Consider the following 21,085-nt stretch of genomic DNA (forward strand, 5'->3'; position numbering starts at 1 on the left):
CATTAATTGTCTGGAGAACCGCTTTGCAAAATTTGGAGAAGCAATTATTTCAAACACTGGCTGTGTTTCATTTAATTGTATTTTCCAGGAAGTGCAAATTAGATAGGTTCGCCTTTAAATGAATCAAATTCCTCCCACATCCCTACCTCCAGCCTTTAAATCTTGCTCCCATCTTAATTTATGTCAACTTCCTCCTCCCACTTACCCGTATTTTTTGCTCTATAAGACGCACCAGATCACAAGACGCACCTAGTTTTTTGCTGCTACGCAGTGAAAGCAGCAATCCTTTTTGCTGTTCTGGGATAGCTGCGCAGCCTGCATTCGCTCCATAAGACACACACACATTTCCCCTTACTTTTTAGGACTGAAAAAGTGAGTCTTATAGAGCAAAAAATACAGTATCTCCAACACCACCAGTTTCCCCAGCTGACGCAACTAACCTACTAACCAACCATCTAACCACCCTCTGCTTCTCTCTCTATTTCCAGTCTTTGCCCCCTTGGTCTTGCCTAGTACTCCATTAATTTCATTCCGCTCTTCCTTTGTCCTAATCTTCCTAAAACATCTGATTGCCCAAAGCAAATCACCTTCCCTTGCAGTCGCAAAGAATTTTGTGACCTAGCAAAATGGCCGTACTTGGCAAACAGGTTTGGCACACAGCAGAAAGGGAGGGACGTTGAGGGGAAGGGCAAGCAAGAATGAAGGATCTCAGCAGCTAAATTTCTGACACGCTGTCCAAGGTTATTTATTTAAGGCATTAGGCGTGACATTCTTCAATCTAAGCGCTGTTCCACATCACGAGATTAGGAGGGATCCTGATAATCCACACAGAAAAATGTCTAAAGGCTTCTGAGAAGTGTCCATCATAAAAGCAGGAACCAAGTGACAGGGAGGATGCTATAGGAATGAGAACCTAAGCGTCCTGCTGGATCAGGCCAAAGGCCCATCAAATCCAGCATATCTGTTCTCACAGTAGCCAACCAGATGTCCGTAGGGTGCCTGCAAGTAGGACCTGGGTCCAACAGCCCTCTTCCCACTTGCAATTCCCCGCAAGTGCTATTCAGAGGCAAACAGCCTTCTTCCTTATGCAAAAAGTGAGTTTGCTATGCTAGACCCACAACTGTTCTTCTCTCTCCATCATCGGTAGTCAGAAGACGACTGACCAGTATCAAGTGTGTGCTGATACTTAAGTCTCACTCGAGCCCTGGCTCTTGTGGGAATAGCATCTGTATTCTTTAGGAGATCTCCTAGGCCCTGCAGACTCTCCGTTTGACTCACGAGGACCCATTTCCTGTTACCTGCTGCTCCCAGTTCATTACTCAAGGCGTTGGCAGGCTTCCGTGGGGCAGAATGTTGAAACTATTCCAATTCTGCTCTTGACATTTGACTTGGATGGATCCTTAAAAAAAGAAGCAGCAGCAAGCAGCACTCTAAATCTTGTCCTATTGATGAATTAGAAGGCAATAATATTAGGTATTAAAAACTGGAGTTGAAATTGACATTATATTGAGTGAATATTGTTTGTTTGTTACAATAACTATTGAGTCAGATGAATTAAATGGAGTTAGATGAATTAAATTTCACCTCAAGGCCTTTCCCATGAGGACTAGAAACCTTCTCAACATACGGAAGAGGGAAGTAAACTTTAACAAACATCCTCCTTAATAGATTATTCTGGTCTGACCCTACATGGTTCAATGATATCGGCTGTTTTTCTTCTTTCAGTCCTGCCATTTTGCTTTTCCTGTTATTGTGATTGTAGTAATTAATAGGTTTTGGCTTTAGAGGCATTGATATCAAGTATGTACTGTTGGTTTTGGACGACAGAGGACGAGATGGTTGGATAGTGTCTTCGAAGCTACAAACATGAGTCTGACCAAACTGCGGGAGGCAGTGGAAGACAGGAGTGCCTGGCGTGCTCTGGTCCATGGGGTCACGAAGAGTCGGACACGACTAAACGACTAAACAACAACAACTGTTGGTTTTAAATGGTTGAATGGTTGTTGTTGTTGTTTTGCATTTTTATATTGCTTTTAACTGTTTTATATATGTTGTTCTACTGTAAAATGCTTTTGGGTGCAGTATTTATTATTACGTTCATGTCCCACTTTCCACCCAAGAAGCTCAAGGTGTTGGACTCCTTGCCTCTCCACATTACTGTCACAACATTCCTGTGAGGTAGGATGGCCTCAAAGTTGGTGACTGGCCCAAGGTCACCCAGTGAGTTTCATGGCCAAGTAGAGATTTGAATCCGGTCTCTCAGGTCCTATCCTAGTTTGATATGCTAACTCAGTGTTTCTCAAACATGAGTCTGCAGCTGTTGTTGGACTACAACTCCCATCATCCCTAGTCCAACAACAGCTGGAGACCCACGTTTAAGAAACACTGCTCTAACCACTATCCCACAGTGTCAGCGTGCCAGTGAATATCAATTGTTAGAAAGGATCACAGCATAAGGAACAACTGCACATTCACAGCCCAGAGGCATCAGATTGGGAGAAGCAAGAATGCAGAATGCTAGACGGACCTTTGGACTGATCACCAGAATTCTTTTTCAGCAGCTTAACTCTGCAAAAACCTCCGCAAACTGTGTCTCAGCTTGTACAAAAGGGTCTGGCTCACAATGTTTTTGTGCGTTTCAAAGTTGCTTAATACTGCTCAGTGTGAAAGACTGAACCGGTAGGGAGTATGGCCCCACCTGGGTGGCAGACAAGGAGGGCGTGGTGGGTCTGTATTGCCCTAGATGGAGCTGGGTGAATGAGCTGGCTGCAAATTATGCTCAAAGCTGCCAGGTATTTTTTATGTAGTCCAAACGTTAGCCTTGTAACAAGCGGTTGGCTGGGGATTATCTGTGTTATCTGTGTGGCTGGTGGGAATGTTAAAGAGAGAATATTGTATGGGGAAGATTGCTAGGAATGTATCTGAGACAGGTTGCTATGGGGGGAGAGTGGGGGTGCAGCTTCTATCTCAGCTAATGATGCTGTTTTGTGAAGTTTTGCTATATTTTTGCATTTGATTTTTCTCTGAGATGTCTTCATGTTCAAGAGAATATTCTATTTTCCAAACGTGTGTGTGTGTGTGTGTGTGTGTGCTTTGCATTTGACCTTTGTTTGTCATTATTTTGCTATTTTGACATGTTCTTTTATTCTCTAAGTTCAGTTGCAAGCTGCTTTGAAACTTAGTTATCTTTTAAATAGGCATTTACATTATTTTAATTAACTAATTAATTAATACCAAGCATCTGAGGGGCATCTTTAGGATGGTCCTGTTGGAGACAGGGTGTGTGTGTGTGTCAATCTTGGCTGCTAAATTGAGTCTCCAAACCCCCTAATTGTCAGCCCTACAAAAGAAATAACAGTGCACAAGATTATCATTTCATATCTTTAAAATGTGTATATCATCTTGAGTGCCTTAGGACCGAGAGTGAAACCGATAGATGTTATAAACAAGTAAACTGTAAAAAAAAAAAAAGAAGGTCTCCTTTGTACACAACTGTGTCATGAATTCCTATTTCTGTGCATCTGAGACGCACAATCAACCTGGAAATATCAAATTACTTTAGACAGTCTGAAGGGGGCAGTGGAGTGAGGGGCAGCTCTTAAGTCAGTTGCCAAAAGTTTTTATTAGTTTAGCTAGACCCTGCTGTAAGGTGGCAACTTAGGCATCATAAAAAAGAGGAGAAAAAAGGATACAGGTTTGTGTGAAATTTGCCTGTGCTAATTTCAGTATAAACATGGGCACATTTATTATTAATGACAACCATTTAAACAGAACAACAATACATCTCACCATAGCAGGAAAGGCTGTGGCCAGGTGTGTATCTGCTCCATCTGCTACCGAGGTGCCAACTGCTGATGGGCAACCGGAAGAATCCTGCTGCTCTCCCTTCTTGACTTGGACCAGACACCCCTTTTCATAAGGGGACTCCTGCAAAGAAAGGGCTGTCCTTTGACGGCATTTCAAACAGACTGTTGAGCTCTGCGAAGGAAAACATGCAAGTACCCTGCCCTGAAGTTATTCGTAGGCGTATACCCAGTGATGTTATAAATAAATATATACATGCAAACAGACAATTTTCACAAATATTGTATTGCATACATACACACACACACACACACAGAGAGAGAGAGAGAGAGAGTGTGTCACTGAACAGCACTTCAGATTGCAACAAATTGGCAACACCAAACCCTACTACAGTGGACCCTCCGGATACGAACTTAATTCGTTCCGAAGGTCTGTAAATATCCTGAAAAGTCTGCATCTAGAGGTGCCGCTTCTGCACGCGCACACGCGGCGCGATAGAGCGCTTCTGCGCATGTGTGTGGCGTGCAGAGCGCTTCTGCGCATGCATGCATGGTGAAACTCGGAAGTATACACTTCCGGGGTTGCTGCGTTCGCAACCCGAAAGTTACGTTACCCAAAGGTAAGTTAACCCGAGGGTCCACTGTATAACTATTTGGGCAATTTAGGACCAGGCTGGCCTGACATCTGCACTCAGCAGCCTCAGGAAGCTATCAGGATCCCAGCATGCTCTCAGAGACCAGCAGACAGAGATACCTACAATTACCTGCCCAACACCCAATCCACAAAATGGTTGTTGCTGTTGTTTTTGCCTAGCCACCATTTCTTAGGATGCCCATAATATGGAGTTGCACTGAGGCATTGTGGGAAATTTAAATGGCAGTCTCCACTAGGGGCTGCCCAACACTAATCAGATTGCAAGATCTCACCCCCCCCAAAAAAACAACACACAAACACAAGAGCACGGCGCCCAAAATGGCTGCCATGCTCTCACGGGTATGACATGGCGCACATTTCCAAGGAGTGATTGTGTGAACCAGGCTCTCCATTCCTCTCAGGCTGCTTCCCTCTGCTCCGTCAGGCCTTGAGAGTAGGCTGAGGGGAAGCCCTTGTTGCAGCCATTATCTCTGCAAAGGAGGCCGCACGGCAGATAACTAGAAGCCCTCGCGGCTGCCGTCGGCCGCTATTAAACCACGGCCTTTTCATGAGCCGTGAGCTGAATTCCTCCTCACCCAAACCAAAATAAAATAAAATAAAAAAGTGAACCTTTTATTCATTTCATCATTATCAAGGGCTGCCACATTCAAATGATTCCTCTGGCAGTCCCTTCATTTCCAGAGGACGTGCCTCAAGAAGGGATTGGAAGCCTTTTGATTAAGAATAAGAGGTGAATGACACTCGCAACCCGAGCACGGCTGCTATCATTACAATGTACTCTCACTTCCACAGAGCCACCCTGCGCTCGCTCTGTCTCTAGGCCGCCTTTCATATAAAGCCACTGTACGGTGTGGCCTAATTGAACAGAAATATCTTACAAAAACACACACACTCACTAAATTCCCCACAGATTTCGAGGAAGGGTGGGTGGGGCGTTTTTTTATTTATAGACGCGTCTCGCCTTGAGCTTGGTGTGTGTAACAGAGTTAGCACACAGACGTGCATTTTCTGGACTACGTTGTTTATCTGAGGCCTGCTTTCCATACATGAGAAAACGAAGTCTTTTGCATTTATTCCCTGTCTTGAACTGAAATGAATGGTCTTCCTTCCAGTTGCGACCCCATGGTTTTCTACATTTTCTGTTTCTAATCCTGGATTATTAGGACCACTGTCTCTTCTTTAAGCCATCATAAGAAGCCTGAATCAAAACCATTTGCTCCATTTCAGGGACATTTTAGTACCTAGATTCATCATGGCGATATATGTGACGACAACAGATGAAGAAGCTGGAAGTAGCAATGGACTGAGGCCTCCTTGCTGCTAAACAATGGTGGTGGGGTCTTCTTTCCCTGTGTTCATAAGGTGCTTCCATTACAGGTTTCTAGGTCCGTCTCTTTTCAGGCAGTATCTTCCTGTGGAACCACATTGTTCCCTAGAAGGTTATTGGGAGAGGGGGTGTCCTCATTGAAAAGATTGGTGAAACAAGCTTCCCTGAATGAGAGCTCATCCATCACCACCAATCTTCCTCTGCAATGTGCAACCATAGCAGCCTGTGGGATATGTTCCAAGTCATGCCCTCGATAGGCATGGCTGATGCCTGGCCCTTGAATGCGTCCAATAATCATCTGCAACACACTCAAGTCATCATGGAAAGTTTTTCTGGAGGATGGAAAATGCACTACACATTGTTGTACGCCACCCCAATATTCAAGTGGTGAAAGATTCCAGGCGTTCACCCAGGGTTCGTGTTTCCTCTATAATATATTAATAATAATAATTTATTATTTGTACCCAGCCCATGTGGCTGGGTTTCTCCAGCCACTCTGTGTTGCTTCCAACAAAGATTAAAAATGCATTAAAATGTCACACATTAAAAGCTTCCCTGAACAGGGCTGCCTTCAGATGTCTTCTAAATGTCAGGTAGTTGTTTATCGCTTTGACATCTGGTGGGAGGGCGTTCCACAGGGCGGGCACCACTACCAAGAAGGCCCTCTGCCTGATTCCCTGTAACGTGGCTTCTCGCAGCGAGGGACCACCAGAAGGCCCTTGGCACAGGACCTCAGTGTCCGGGCAGAACGATGGGGGTGCAGATGCTCCTTCAGGTATACTGGACCGAGGCCGTTTAGGGCTTTAAAGGTCAGCACCAACACTTTGAATTGGGCTCGGAAACGTACTGGGAGCCAATGTAGGTCTTTCAAGACCGGTGTCATGTGGTCTCGGTGGCTGCTCGCAGTCACCAGTCTAGCTGCCGCGTTCTGGATTAGTTGTAGTTTCCGGGTCACCTTCAAAGGTAGCCCCACATAGAGCGCATTGCAGTAGTCCGAGCGGGAGATAACCAGAGTATGCAGCACTCTGGTGAGACAGTCTGTGGGCAGGTAGGGTCTCAGCCTGAGTACCAGATGGAGCTGGTAAACAGCTGCCCTGGACACAGAATTAACCTGAGCCTCCATGGACAGCTGTGAATCCAAAATGACTCCCAGGTTGCGCACCTCATCCTTCAGGGGTACAGTTACCCCATTCAGGACCAGGGAGTCCTCCACACCCGGCCGCCTCCTGTCCCCCCAAAACAGTACTTCTGTCTTGTCAGGATTCAACCTGTGTTTACTTACACCGATACAATCTGAACCTTACGATGAAGGGATTCACAGCATAAACACCCCAAGAGAGTCTTGCTTCCCCCATAGTTATGGCTTTGGATTCTGCAGTCACAGCAGTCGGTGTGAGTGCCAGCGGTTTGACTTCACCCCCGGAGGCGCACTCCATTGCCTCTTGAGAGAGATGGATGCCAACATGCTGGCTCTCAAAATCTAAAAACCACTGTTCTAAGAACAGGCAATAGCTTTGCAGGGCTCTCACCCAGAAGCATGGCCAAGAGAGCTACAACAGATGTGTGAGAGTTTGTTTTGGTGAGGCAGTCATTTCCTTGTTTGTTTTAAGTACATACCCTTTATTTCAAGAAATTTTCATTTATATAACAATTACTTAGAACAATACAGTGCCCCATAAAGAACAAAAGGGATATTCATGTGTAATAGGTAATTAAACAACTAAAAACAAACAGAACAGAACAAAGGGGATTTGGGATGATAAAGAGCTAGAACTAGACACACATCAAGTGATTAAATATAGATGCAACTGTTTTGGATGTTCTGTTATATTAAACATTCCTTTGCCATCCTATAAGCAAGTTTTCAGGGGAACTTACAACTATAAAAACCAACTGAAATACAGTCATAGGCACATTAGATAGCTCCCATGCTGCATTTCATAGAGTTTCATAGAGAGCCAGTGTGATGTAGTGGTTAAGAGCGGTAGACTCGTAATCTGGTGAAACGGGTTCGCGTCTCCGCTCCTCCACGTGCAGCTGCTGGGTGACCTTGGGCCAGTCACACTTCTTTGAAGTCTCTCAGCCCCACTCACCTCACAGAGCGTTTGTTGTGGGGGAGGAAGGGAAAAGGAGAATGTTAGCCGCTTTGAGACTCCTGAAGGGGAGTGAAAGGCGGGATATCAAATCCAAACTCTTCTTCTTATTATTCATACAGTCCAATTGCCTGGAGCATCTTTGCAATCTTGTTCCAGGTCAGAGATGAGGGTTATAGTTCCCATCACAGAACTGTAGAGTTGGAAGGGCCCCCAAGGATGATCTAGTCCAGCCTGCTGCAATGTAGGAATCTCAACTAAAGTATCCATGGCAGATGGCCACCCAACTCTTCTTAAAAACCTCCAAGGAAGAAGAGTCCACCAACTCCCAAGAGAGTCCGTTCCTCTATCAAGTAGCTCTTGCCACAAGAAAGTTCTTCCTGATGTTTAGTCAGTATCATACCTAACCAAGGCTGAGTAGGGATGGGCCTGAAGCTGGCTGGGATTGATAGATGCTGGAGTCAAACAATACCTGGAAAGCCATCCTCACTTTAGATTTTAGAACGGGGCTGGGGAAACTGTGGCCCTCTAGATGGACAATGTTCGTCATCCCTGACCACTAGCCATGCTGGCCAGGCTTGGCAGGCATTGGAAGTTTCATAACTTCTGGAGAGTAACAGGTTCTGCATTCCTAGAGCCTTTCTAGATAAATGAAGAGCAGGGGACCTCTCTTGAGTGATCTAGGCATCCTTCTAGAAAAAAGGCTCCCAAGGGAAGTCTCATTGAGAAAAGAAAGAAGAACAACAGGCTGCTTTGTCATTGAGAAAGGTTTCAATCAGCATGTGTTTGGGGTTGATATGACTTTATTTTATTTGCATGACTAAACCTTTCAGCACGGTACCAATCTCTCTGTTTGCTTTTTTCCATTTTCTGGGGCTGCCTCCATGTTAGATTGAACGTTAGCAATGTTATGCCGTCCTAATGGGAATTCCTGCATCACTCCTAAAGTAAAAACAACGGTGTCTTCTACTTGCATACTTAACCGAATCTAGATATTCTAGGAAAGCAGAACAGCAAAACAAAGGTATTTGGGGGGAGATGCATTCTGTTGCACACACTCACTCGCTTTCGGGAAGAAACCCTTTGTCTCCTCTCCCCTTGGCATGGGTCCTGTCATTCGGCCTCCATGTCCCCTTGGCATGGGTCCTGTCATTCGGCCTCCATGTCTACTGACATCAGCTGGCTGTTAATATGAACCCCTGTCCGCAAAAAAAAGAAAGAAAGCGAGCTTGACACATTAAGAAGCCAGACCCCATACCAAATGTGTTTTCTTAAGTGATGCAAAAAATGGACAAATGGATAGGAAAGGGAGATAACGTTGTGTGTTCTGCCTTCCCTGTTATTTTTTCAAGATAGAACTTGATTAGTGGCTGGGTGGGAACTTGCGAAGGCATTCTTGTCATGATCCAAGCCTCTCTTTGTTTGACAATACGTGCAGACCCTAGCAGGTCACCCCTTTCCTCCAAAAGCGCTTGGACAAATGACTAGCCATAATTGCTAGCTGATACCCCGCCTGAAAGCAAGAGCATACAAGGTGTTGCATGCCGCTCTTTAGCTTGGGTCACTGGGAATGATGGATGCCAAAAGGATGGCTAGATTAGTTTGTGTTGAAATCCAAGATGCTGCCTGCACAGGTAAATGTCACTCGGTACTCAACAGATGCATTCAGCCAAAATCAACAAGCATTTGGGTTTCAGGACTAGGAACCCGCTGGCATTTTCAACTATGGGATCAGCTTTCTCTGAGCACACTTCAGCTGTACAACCTTTCTCCCTCCTCCTTCCTTTATTCATAGTGCCCTTGCATTTTCTCTTAAAACTATAAAGCACCTGTGGAGTGGCGACAGTTGCACCATTAGTGCAACTGATTCTTATTTTTAAGTGTAGACATTATCTGAAATGAGGGTCATTGTAAAAATTATGAATGCCATTTGGAATGCAAAGCAGGGCTTTTTCAGTGTTGGCACCCATGTACGGAACTCCTATCCAAGTGATGTCTGCTCAGCCCCTTCCAGTGCCCTGTCTTTTTGCACTTTCATCTCAAAAGACTTTTCTTAGCTCTTTTTTTCTTTAATTCTCCAGATGATAGGTTTGCATTGTTTTTGGAAGATTTCTGCTGTACCTGCTGTGCACATGGTTTTACTGCATTGTTTTCTACTTCCAAGATAGTTTACTATTTTCTCCCACTATTTGATTTTATTGTATTTTGCTCTGAATATATATTTAAAAGATGGCTCAGTCTAAATATATTCTGGGGTACAGAAATCCAGGTGCTCAGTAATGCCTAGAGCCTAAAAACTGTACCCCTCTGGGTTGCCGAATCATTTTTTAAAAAACAGGACATTTGGCTCAGGGGAAAAAAATCTGGCTCCTAGATAGCTAGATAATGAAGTGATGATTGGCCTAATTTTAAAAAGGCATCTTTTGTGCAGTGAAGGAGCTGAACTGCACATACAATGCAGAGATGGCTGGACCCCAAATCCAAAGTCCAGGACCCTGCAACCCAGCCCCAACCCCCACCCAATGACCAACCAGACACTGGCAGATTATGGAGGCAGATCCAAACAGAGGCTAATCTGTCACTTTTTGTTTCTCTAGGCCGTTTTCCCAATATTAAGTTCAGTTCTCCACATTCCCACACATTTGCAATTTAAGTCCTCCTGAAAGTTCATCAGCAGTCTAATGCAAACTTCTTGTTCAAATAGCAATTTCCCCTAATGCAATGCATTTTTGTATTGTATTTTCACTAATATTTTACACTTTAACCTAGTGAATGCATTTCTGTGCACATTACTTGGGCTGGAGGACTCCCTCACAAAATCTGGAAAAGTGTGCATTTGGAAGGATGGCTGTGTCTTGGTTGAAGTAGTTTTGGAATGCTCAGACTAGGTAGGGAAACTGAATTGAGGCCTGCTTAAACACATACGACTCTCAGGCTTGGAAAGGCATATCACTATTCATCATTTTAATTGAAACCATGAAATGGAAACCTCCCATTGTGATTTCAGTGCCATCAATACCACACCAAAACAAAAAAATAAAAATAATACAAAGCCCATCTCATGGTTTAAAAAATTGAGTCTAATACTCCTGAAAGCATATAGCCTATTATTGCAGATGTGGTTATCTCTAGCCATGGTTGAAAAACCTGAATGAAGGGATTTTTGCCGGCTCTGAAATGGTTGGCACATTTGTAGCAGTTTCGCCCAACCTCAGTCTTAAGGTATTTGTCTGTCAGCGATGGCTGGTTAACTGATAAGCTGACACAGCTCCTCTATGGGTCACTGGTAGAACAGACAGGTTCAGAGAACAGAGGACATTAGCACCAGACCCCCCTGTGTGTCCCCTCTTTTCTTCTTTAAGCTTTAAACTCTGTTGTCTTGAGCAGGCAAGAAATAACTCTCATTGATTGGCACTTAAAAATAAAAACAAGCTGGTTAGAATTAGCAAGCTGACCCATGCGGAGGAAGGTGAGTCTCTTGTTCTCCTCCTGTGTCTAGGAGGGAGAATAATGTATGAAGGGAGAGAAATATAAGTGTCCTGAGGTCGTCTTTCTTTCCTTCTTCATTTGAGCCTCCAGGGTTTGTGTTTGGGGAAATCCATCTTTGTGGGTTCCAGTGCTGACTGACCTGATCCACACCTCCAAGATTAACGTGTGGGTTGAAATGTAGACGCCTATCAAACGTTGAGTTTCCAGCTCAAGATAAGTGGCAAATGCTGTTTCGAGAGAAAATGGGAGAGCAGACCCATTGAAACCAGTGGACCTAAGTGACTTAAATCCAATACTTCTAATGGGCCTCTAATATGACCCAGCTGAATATCACCCAGTATGTTTAGAAATGCGTATTTTGAAAGAAAAGACGTTCGGAAATATAGGTTGTCTCCAAGGTTGCAGCTGCGCTGGTGCAGCCAACTACAGTGTGTGCAACAGAGCTTCTTCTTCCACTCCTGTCCGCTCCAGCTCCCACAATCAGATGGTATGGGGCTCTCCAGAGCAGATCCTCTAGAGTCCTTCTAGAGGGTCTAGAGCTCTTCTCAGGCTGCCCCCCATTTCTCAGGCTGCCCCCATCAGATGTGAGGCAGGAGGAGATGGAAGAAAGGGCTTTGTTTTTCTTCAGAATGTGGACAAAATGTAGAAACTTTGTGAATATTCACATTTCAACCCTTCCCTTCTCCAGTTCCGTTCATTCAATAATTGAACAGAATAATGCAACATTGAATGGAATGGCATGTAACATGGACAATCATTTTCAAGACAACCTTTTAAGGTTCCATACTCTCAAATATCATGTTCATACACTGATCCAGTGAAAATATGCATCACTTTCATTCTATATAGCATTGGTCTACAGCTGGGGGCACAAGTGGGTCACAACCTAACCTCATGGGTCTTACTAGTAGAATCAGCATCTTTTTTATTTTCAATGCAACTTAGCTTAAAAAAAAATATAAACAAGAGAAAGAGAAAGAAACTTGCCAGATTTAAACAAAGGAGGATGCGGATTCCTGTGACTCCAATAATTGGGTAGCATAGGTGATTCCAGGATGTGTCCCTTTTCTCAACTCTCCATGTGAAACTGCTCTTGCTAAAATTCCTTCTTCTGTGCAAGTATTAATGGTGCAAGAGCCCTGCCATCATCTGTCACATCTGGCCATCCTAAAGAGGGAAACGGAGAAAGATGGACAATTTAAATTGGGTTCCCATGCTGCCACCTTGGATTAAAGGTAGGCCTTGGGTCTGATAAGGTTGCTGCCAGAAAACAGGTTTGCAGAAGGAGAAGAAAGATCAGAGAACACTAGGGAGAAAGAGAGAGAAATAATGTGATTGGGACAAGAGAAGGTTAAAGTGCCAAGCGTTCCCCCCAAAAATAATTCAAAATACTGACGACGATTTCCGAAAGAAAGAAGAATGGCAATCATTGTTCATCTTACCCACTAAGGGTGCAGACATTCCACCAACATACATTATGTGAGATGTGAGCAATGGAAACAAATGCTTCACGTTTTGTTCAGACATAACAAATCTCCTCTTAAGGACTGATCATGTAGGTTTTTAAAAAATTTAAAGTCACAAGGGATGTGTGTGTGAGAGAGAGAGAGAGGGAAGAGGGCTTCACAGTGCACAGGGTGAGGAGATGTAAACCTTCCACAGCTGCAAACTCAGTAAAAATCCACCCAGCAACACCCTCCAAGTGCTCCTATGCTCCAGGGATGTCCCTTATTCCAGGGAAGTTCCAGGGAAGCCATCCCTGTTTCTGATTTGATCCTGGAATGTCCCACTTTCCCTTAGAATGCCCCTATTTCCAATTGAAGTGAAGGCCCAAGACAGGTGTTGATCATCATGTGAGCTGCGCACAGGTGGGCTGAAGCGAGCTGCTGCCATTCCTGTGGAGCCTCCTTTTATTGAGACAAATATGCAAACCAGGCAGATACATTTTGGGCTGTGACCTTTACACATCTTCCGTCCCGAGATCGTGGGGTGGTACAAAGCTATTTTGGCACCTGTTTCCACAGCGTCATTTTCGCCTTGCACAGTGTATGACGAAGGAGACAAAAGGTCTCAGGGACAAAGGTTACAGACAGGACACCGCTGACTGCTGAGACTGCAAAAGGTCAGACATAGGGGACGATGTTCCGACAGCCGTGGCTTGTCTGAGGGGGGTTTTTGCCCTGCACCCCAAGGTCACGCGTGCAGGCAGACCGTGGCTGCCTGCTGGTGGAGAGTGTGCTCCCTCCGGACCTCACTGTCCACTCCGCAATATCCCTACACCAATGGAGAAATGTTGGAGGATATGGAGTTATCCGCTCCAAGGCAATCCTATATAAGGAAGGGGTTTTTTTTAATGTTTAATGTTTTGTTATGTTTTTATTGGATGTGGGTGGCGCTGTGGGTTAAACCACAGAGCCTAGAACTTGCCAATCAGAAGGTCGGCAGTTCGAATCCCCACGACGGGGTGAGCTCCCATTGTTCGGTCCCAGCTCCTGCCAACCTAGCAGTTTGAAAGCACAAAGTGCAAGTAGATAAATAGGTACCGCTCCAGCGGGAAGGTAAACGGCGTTTCCGTGCGATGCTCTGGTTGGCCAGAAGCGGCTTAGTCATGCTGGCCATATGACTGGAAGCTGTACAGCGGCTCCCTCGGCCAATAAAGCGAGATGAGTGCCGCAACCCCAGAGTCGGTCACGACTGGACATAATGGTCAGGGGTGTGTCCCCCCCAATTTTTTTATATGTGTTGGAAGCTGCCCAGAGTGGCTGGGGCAACCCAGTAAGATGTGTGGGGTATAAACAGTAAAATTATCGTTATGGAACAGGACGTCCCTATTTTCATTGGAGAGATGTTGGAGGGTATGTTACTGGGGGAGACTATCGTTGGAGCTAAGGGGGAGTTTATTTCTAATGCTGAACTCCCCATACACTGCAGGGTCATCGGGGCCTTGAACAGCAGATGCTACCTATCACTTCTGACGCTAGGTGCCCCAGCCGTCTTTGACAGGATCCCAAGTATGTGTTTACATGTGAGTGTGCATACATGCACCATGGGAGTCCTTGCAGTGAACGCCTTCCCTTCACAAACATCTCACATGTCACAATGATGCCCTTATGGCTTGTGCTTTAAATGAATACCAACGTTTGTACATAGGCACCAACACATCGGCTGCAGTTAGATGTTTGGGGAGCATGTGAGCTAAAGGGCAAAGTAAGTTTCTGTGAAAGAGCTCTTTCATCACACACACACACACACACACACACACACACCTCAAGCAAAATTGAAAGTCAGGGGATAATATTTCGAAGGAACAGGATCATCGCCTAGGGCCTAGTTTCCATGGTGTCAAAGTCTTAGCTAAATCCCTACATATATATGTGTATATATTGGGGTGGTGGTGGTGGAGAAATAGATGGAAACATTTTCCTTTAAATTTCGATTATGCGTCCGTGGGGCAGTAGGATTTGAAGATCTTGTCAACAGACAAAACAGAACAGTATTATCCTTTGTGTACGATTCAGTACAGGAAAGATACAATTCCGCTGACCACAAATAGGAAATGCTGAGAGACATGAAGGAAAGAATAAATTGTACAGTGAGAAGAAAGGGCTTTAAATAACTTAACTGCGCTTAAAGCACATAAAAAAAACCCGTATATGTTTGGCGAACATGATATGGGTCTTTGCTCTAGCCGTCAAGAGGAAAGCAGGATGGCAATGGCGTTTTTTAACTGTGCCACCCTATCATGGTGTGTTTGCATATAATCTCTGTTGTATAAGAGCAGCATGTGAAGTTGTTCTCACCACCCAAGAAGAAATGCTGTTTTGTCCCAATATAGCTGGGCTATGCAGACTCAGGTCCAGGAGTCAAATGCGGCCCTTTGGGACCCTCCTCAGCAGCCCTAATTCTTACCCTGTGTACATTTTGAGTAAGATTGTGGCCCCGGAAAAAGCGGGGTGGGGGGGTGGGGGGGAATCTCAGTGCAAAATTGTGCAAGATCACAGTGTCCAAAAGAGCCGCTGTTCTCTGACGAGAAAAAACAGAAGGCTCCTTTTTTCTAGGACACTTGCAAGGTATGTGTATGGAATGGTATTGTTACCTTCTGTCTACAGATGGGGAGAATGGAGTAGAGTGACTTGGATTAGGCCAATAAGACCTGCACCAGCAGCTGGTACTTCCAGGAGGCTGTGGAAGAGTCTTGCCATCATCCCTTTCCCTGACATTTGCATTTTGCCACTGTCCGTCTTCTCTGGAGGAGAGATGTGAGAGCCAGCTGAATGTCGTCTGAAATGTATCTAAGCCAGGCTTCTTGGAGTGCAGCAAGACCAGGACCAGAAGCTTTGTAACAAACAACTCTGGTTTTGCTTTGTATTTGTGTACTTAAGCCTAGATTTGTTTGTTGGTTGGTTGGTTAACATGATGATCAAGGGTCTGGAAACCAAGCCTTATGAGGAATGGTTGAGAGAGTTGAGTATGTTTATCCTGGAAAAGAGGAGACCAAGAGGAGATATGACAGCCATCTTCAAACATCTAAAGTGCTGATACACGGAAGATGGAGTAAGCTTGTTTTCTCCTGCTCCGGAGGCTAGGATGCGAACCAATGGATTCAAGTTACAAGATTCCTTGGAGGTTTTTAAGCAGAGGTTGGGTGGTCATTTGTCATTGATGCTTTAGTTGAGACCCCTGCATTGCAGGGGGTTGGTCTAGATGACCCCCAGAGTCCCTTCCAATTCTATGATTGAGCTTATTTTGTGTTTGCTAAATTGTTAGCTTTTGTTATTTTGAACTTGCTTACACGTCCTGCATTTTGTATATTTTTACTTCCAGTGTTCTCTGTTTTGAGGTTTTGAATGTTTGTTTGTAATTTGTTTTGGGCACAGCTCATTGAGGAAAAACAGCATAAAAGTAAAAACAAGCAAGCACATAAGAAATTGATAGCAGGTGCAAAATTCAAGCCAGGAGCATCTTCCTGATTCTTAACTCGGGGATATTCTACACTTGCAATAACCGCAAACTTTAAATGGAGCAACTCGTGTTTCTAAACCAGCTTATAGGCAGGAGGCAAAGAAACTCACCTGAGCTCCTGGGGCTGAGGAGTCAAGAACTTGACTCCTAGCCATGAGCGTGAAGAACAAAGAAAATTAGACAAAGATGCTTGTTTATGGAGGACAGAAAACTCTCCATTCCTTCACAAGGGCTCCAATAGGGTAGCAGAAAGCAAATGTGCATCTTTCAGGAGTTTCCTGCAAGTACCTCAGTTAGCATTTTGGTGAGCTATGCAGTTGGGAGGGCAGGATGAAGCAGGGAAATTATCTTTAGATGTGGAACAATGCGGATTTTAGTGCCCACAGATAGCTGGGCAAGACTTGTCCAGAGAGGTCTCACGGAAGGTGTTATCAAAGGGCACCCCCATGCAGTCAGCATTTTGCAGGATGAATTCAAGCAATGCACTAGGCAATTTGCATTTGCACAATTAAAACAGATAAAGCGGTAGCACGACAAAGCCACCTTTTTATTTTATTTTTTAAAAAATGGAATAGTTGGGAGTTAAGAAAGTAATAGGCATGGGACGGACAAATGATTACTGGGAGGATGCATAAACACCCCACACCCACATCAGGATGCAGTGTGGATGCTTATTGTCGTATAACTTTCCCCAAAAAATAACAACAACAGAACAAATGCTCAATAAAGCTAATCTAACCTTGGTGGAAGCTTTGTGGAAGCAAATCAAATAGGTTGCAGAAGCCCAAAGAGAGGAAGGAAGCTGATATATTTTTTCACACCACTGTACTTCATCACTTCTCACATGAAACATCAGGGAATCAAGGGCACCCTTTCTTCTTCCTTCGCTAAATGGTGTCCTAGCCATTGTCTGTCTGAGGCACATCACCTGGTCTTCCTTACAGGGCTGTTGTGAGAGGTCCCAGCACGGTCAGGAGACGTTGTACACACACTTCTGCCACTTCTTCAGTCCAGACTCAGCAGGAGCAAAGGGGTTAAGCTATGCAGCTCAATAGGCAGAGCTAGTTATTTAATCTGCGATAAGTCATGGCAAACCCAATTTCGTTTTAATTGAAAATAAAAATAACACTGATAAAACCCAACTTTCTGGCAGCTAAATCCTTTGCATGCCAAGTTTTAGGGTTGAGTACTTTTTTTGCATTTAATTTTTCTCCCCTGCGTGCGAGTTTATAAACCTCTGAAGAAATATATATAAAATCAAAATGCTGACAGACCTTTAAGTACAGCCATGCTTGCGGACATCACTATAATAAAGATATTCCGTGTTATCAATAATCCTCTTTCTGGCCAAATCCCTGGTCTTTCTAAAGAGAATGGGGCTTCCTGAGTGGGCAAGATTATTTATAAATTTATTCCTGGTGAAAAGGAGAAGTATGTGGGCAACACATCCTAGATCTGGAAAGGCCCCCATACAGCCAGATAACAGGAAATTCTGTGTCAAAGTGCTTATATTTTATCTCTTCTCTCCCCCCACCCTGCACCCACAACTCTAAGTAGTTAAAAATATTACTTTGAAGACTGGGTCAGAGTTATTTAAAAAATCACATAAACTCTGCAATACCACTTTGAAAGCAGAGCTTTCACATTGAGACTGGGGTGGGACAGGATACCGACCAAGAGCATTTCAGGTAAGAAGTGGGGAGCAGGGCAGCTAATTCAATGGTCGTGCCTCTCTCCCTGAAACCCCATCAACTTTACAGGTCTTTCCTCTTGCCCCTATAGTGGTCCACCTACCAAACAGCAAGTAGAAGAGAAGAAGCGTTTTGATTTGATATCCCACTTTATCACTACCCGAAGGAGTCTCAAAGCGGCTAACATTCTCCTTTCCCTTCCTCCCCCACAACAAACACTCTGTGAGGTGAGTGGGGCTGAGAGACTTCAGAGAAGTGTGACTGGCCCAAGGTCACCCAGCAGCTGCATGTGGAGGAGCGGAGACACGAACCCGGTTCACCAGATTACGAGTCCACCGCTCTTAACCACTACGCCACACCACACTCTCTTCTCACACAAAGATGTAGGGAGTTTTTATAGCCATCTTTCTGAGAGACACCTGGAGAGTTAGGAGATGGAACTTCTCTAAGCATGGAGGAGGGGGGGACTTGCGTAGAGGAACCCTATGCACACGGTGATGTTTGGATGCTCCCCTATGTAAACAACAACATTTGCAAACATAAAACTTGTGCATCAGTAAAAAAGAAGAAGACCGTAGCTGAAACTTTGTTCCACTGAGCTAGTTTTCTATTTGCAAGGAATCCTGTTATTCAAGGGGGTGGGATTCATGAGGGGTCCAAAAAATTCATGCTACCACCTCTCTCAACTTGCCCTTTTACTCAGAGGTAAATCAGTGGGGTTTACGCCAATGTGCATAGGACTGCGGAAGTGCGTGTAGGATTGAGCAATTTGGATACTTCCAAAGGCGCTCCTCATGCATGCAAGTTGTGTTCTTCTTTTCAGTGTCCACATGACATCACTAGCATAAAAATGCCAGCCAGTATTTTCCCCCATTTAATTCTGGGGAGATCTGATAAAATAAATATATAGCTGTTACCAATGACCCATTTTGCAACATCTCAATGGCCTGTTGCCATGGAAGCACCCATTTGGAAGCACCCTTAAATCGTCTTCACAGGGATCCCAAGAGGTTAAAAACCGGCTGTGACTCCCTGGTCTTCCAGTAGACCGTGTTAGCTAAGGTAGGTTATATCAGTAGCACTAGGACCACCTTCTGAAAAGAGTCACCAAAGCCAGACTAAACGTCTTTCCTTCTGCAGTGTTGGATGGCAGGTTGAGAGGAGTTCCCTACCAGGACAGACTTTGCTCATGTGCTCAAGACATTGATTCCTTAAAACATATTTTGTTGCACTGTGCAAAATATGAGCAAGTCAGGGCTGAACTGATATTAACCTTGCTGGTACCTTTCCCGGGAAAATCAGAGGCTCACTATGTCAGGTTCCTATTGGAAGATTGGACAAACGCTAGAACATTAGCAGTGGCAAAGTTTTTATCAGTGGTTGTAAGAACGAATAATCCCTATATTCTGAACAAAATGCTTGTTTAACCTGGAGGTAGGCTGTATGAATTGTGTATTGCTTTGTAACAATTTGTTGGGTCTCTGGACCATAATAAAGATTGATGATGATTGATGCTGATGATGAAAAGAGAGGAGAGGTGGGGACAAAGAGAAAGGAGAGGAAGAGACAGGAGCTAAGTTAGTAGATGATAACTTGCTGGAACGGGTCACACTGACCCGTTCTTGGGTTAAGGCAGAAAAGAGATCTAAATAGCAAAACAGTGGTGAAGTTTAGAAACAAATCCAACACGTACGTCTTATGAGTAGAGAACGAGGAAGCTCATAAAAGGTTGGGGAAGTGAATATGTAAAGTAGATGGAGCGCTCAACGTTCAGTGCTTGAAGGATGCTCCTAGCCCCTTTGAGCTTGAACCATCTGCCTCCTCCAAGGGTTAAAAGGCTTCGAGAGCAATGAAATATTCATCATTGACAGTTTTAAGAAGAAGATGGAGGCATGTCCCAGGGGGCATCTGGTGGTGCTCAGAACCTCACCTTCTGTAAGGGTCCCCTACCTCTCACTTCCTTCCTCATTAGGGTGGTGTTGGCATAAAAGGGAGGAGGGGGTCAGAAGGTCCCATTCCAAGTAATTAGAGAGTTGGCTTCTTTTATCTAAGTGTACCTTGTTAAAGTATATCAGTATCAGCCAGGTTAATTGGAACTTTAATACATAATTGATGTTAATTTATGGCCCTTTTTGTTCCAGTATGCTCATGCAGGCCCTCAAGTCAGGATACAGTTTTCTTGTTATTAATTATATACAGAAAACTAATATCCCCTGGAGATGAGGCCAGCATCACCCACAACTTCTGAAAGAGTCAGAATATCTGATGCAGTTGGGCAAATCCGTTGCCGCTAAACTGGAACAGCTCGGCTTTCTTGCAAATCCATTTCTCGGTTTTGTTTCCAAGGTTTCAAAGGTCAGATCATCTACGCTGGTCGCAAGAATCTATATATTTAAAGTACAAAACAATGAAAGAGAAAAGGAAACAGGAGCTGTATAATAAGGTAAACCCTGTTCTAGGGAAATAGCATGTAAGCTCAAAGCACACTAATATTCAAAATGGGATCTGTAGAAAATATACAAATAGTCTCAAATAGAAATTTTCCCAAATAGTCCAAAAAACTGATGGATCCAAATACAAGGATTGTAAATGGGTCTCTCTACTTGTAGAGCAGCTGTTCTGTTTTTGCAATTACATTTTTAAAGAAAAAACAAAATAAAAAAATTCCTTCCAGTAGCACCTTAAAGACCAACTAAGTTAGTTCTTGGTATGAGCTTTCGTGTGCATGCACACTTCTTCAGATACACTGAAAAAAGCAAGGGGTGAGAAGGTGAAAAATGGCTTTGTCATGTATAATGAGATAAGAATCCAATGTCTTTGTTCAGACCAGGTCTCCAATATAGAGAGCTGTCCAATATAGAGAGCTGTTTGTCCAAACAGGCCAAACCTTACGCCAAAGAATAAACGGACATAAATCCGACATCAGGAACCACAAGACAGAGAAACCAGTAGGAGAACACTTCAGTCTCCCAGGACATTCTTTACAAGATCTCAAAGTAGCTGTTCTATTACAAAGGAATTTCAGAAATAGACTGGAAAGAGAAGCTGCTGAATTGCAACTTATC

The 21,085-nt window shown here is 44.2% G+C and overlaps 2 long non-coding RNA genes across 4 annotated transcripts in view; both read right to left on the minus strand.

Moving 5' to 3' along the window:
* Positions 1–509: 509 nt before the first annotated feature.
* Positions 510–6,243, minus strand: LOC307217261. 2 transcript variants are annotated; one of them, XR_013839498.1, is made up of 3 exons: positions 5,068–6,243; positions 3,790–3,978; positions 510–1,399 (listed from the first exon to the last, which is right to left on the minus strand). It is a non-coding gene; the product is annotated as an uncharacterized lncRNA (long non-coding RNA). The 2 variants fall into 2 exon arrangements; XR_013839499.1 differs by having other exon boundaries at positions 4,568–6,243.
* A 2,769-nt stretch (positions 6,244–9,012) lies between these two features.
* LOC307217273 overlaps positions 9,013–21,085 on the minus strand; it is a 78,476-nt gene continuing 66,403 nt past the window's right edge. For both annotated transcript variants that reach the window (XR_013839513.1, XR_013839514.1), the window contains exons 2-3: positions 12,351–12,534; positions 9,013–9,077 (exon numbers count right to left, since the gene is read on the minus strand). This is a non-coding gene — a long non-coding RNA (uncharacterized lncRNA). The remainder of the gene's footprint in view (positions 9,078–12,350; positions 12,535–21,085) is intronic.

The sequence above is a fragment of the Podarcis cretensis genome (assembly GCF_951804945.1).
Source record: "Podarcis cretensis genome assembly, chromosome: 5".
In the NCBI taxonomy this organism is placed as follows: Eukaryota; Metazoa; Chordata; class Lepidosauria; order Squamata; family Lacertidae; genus Podarcis; species Podarcis cretensis.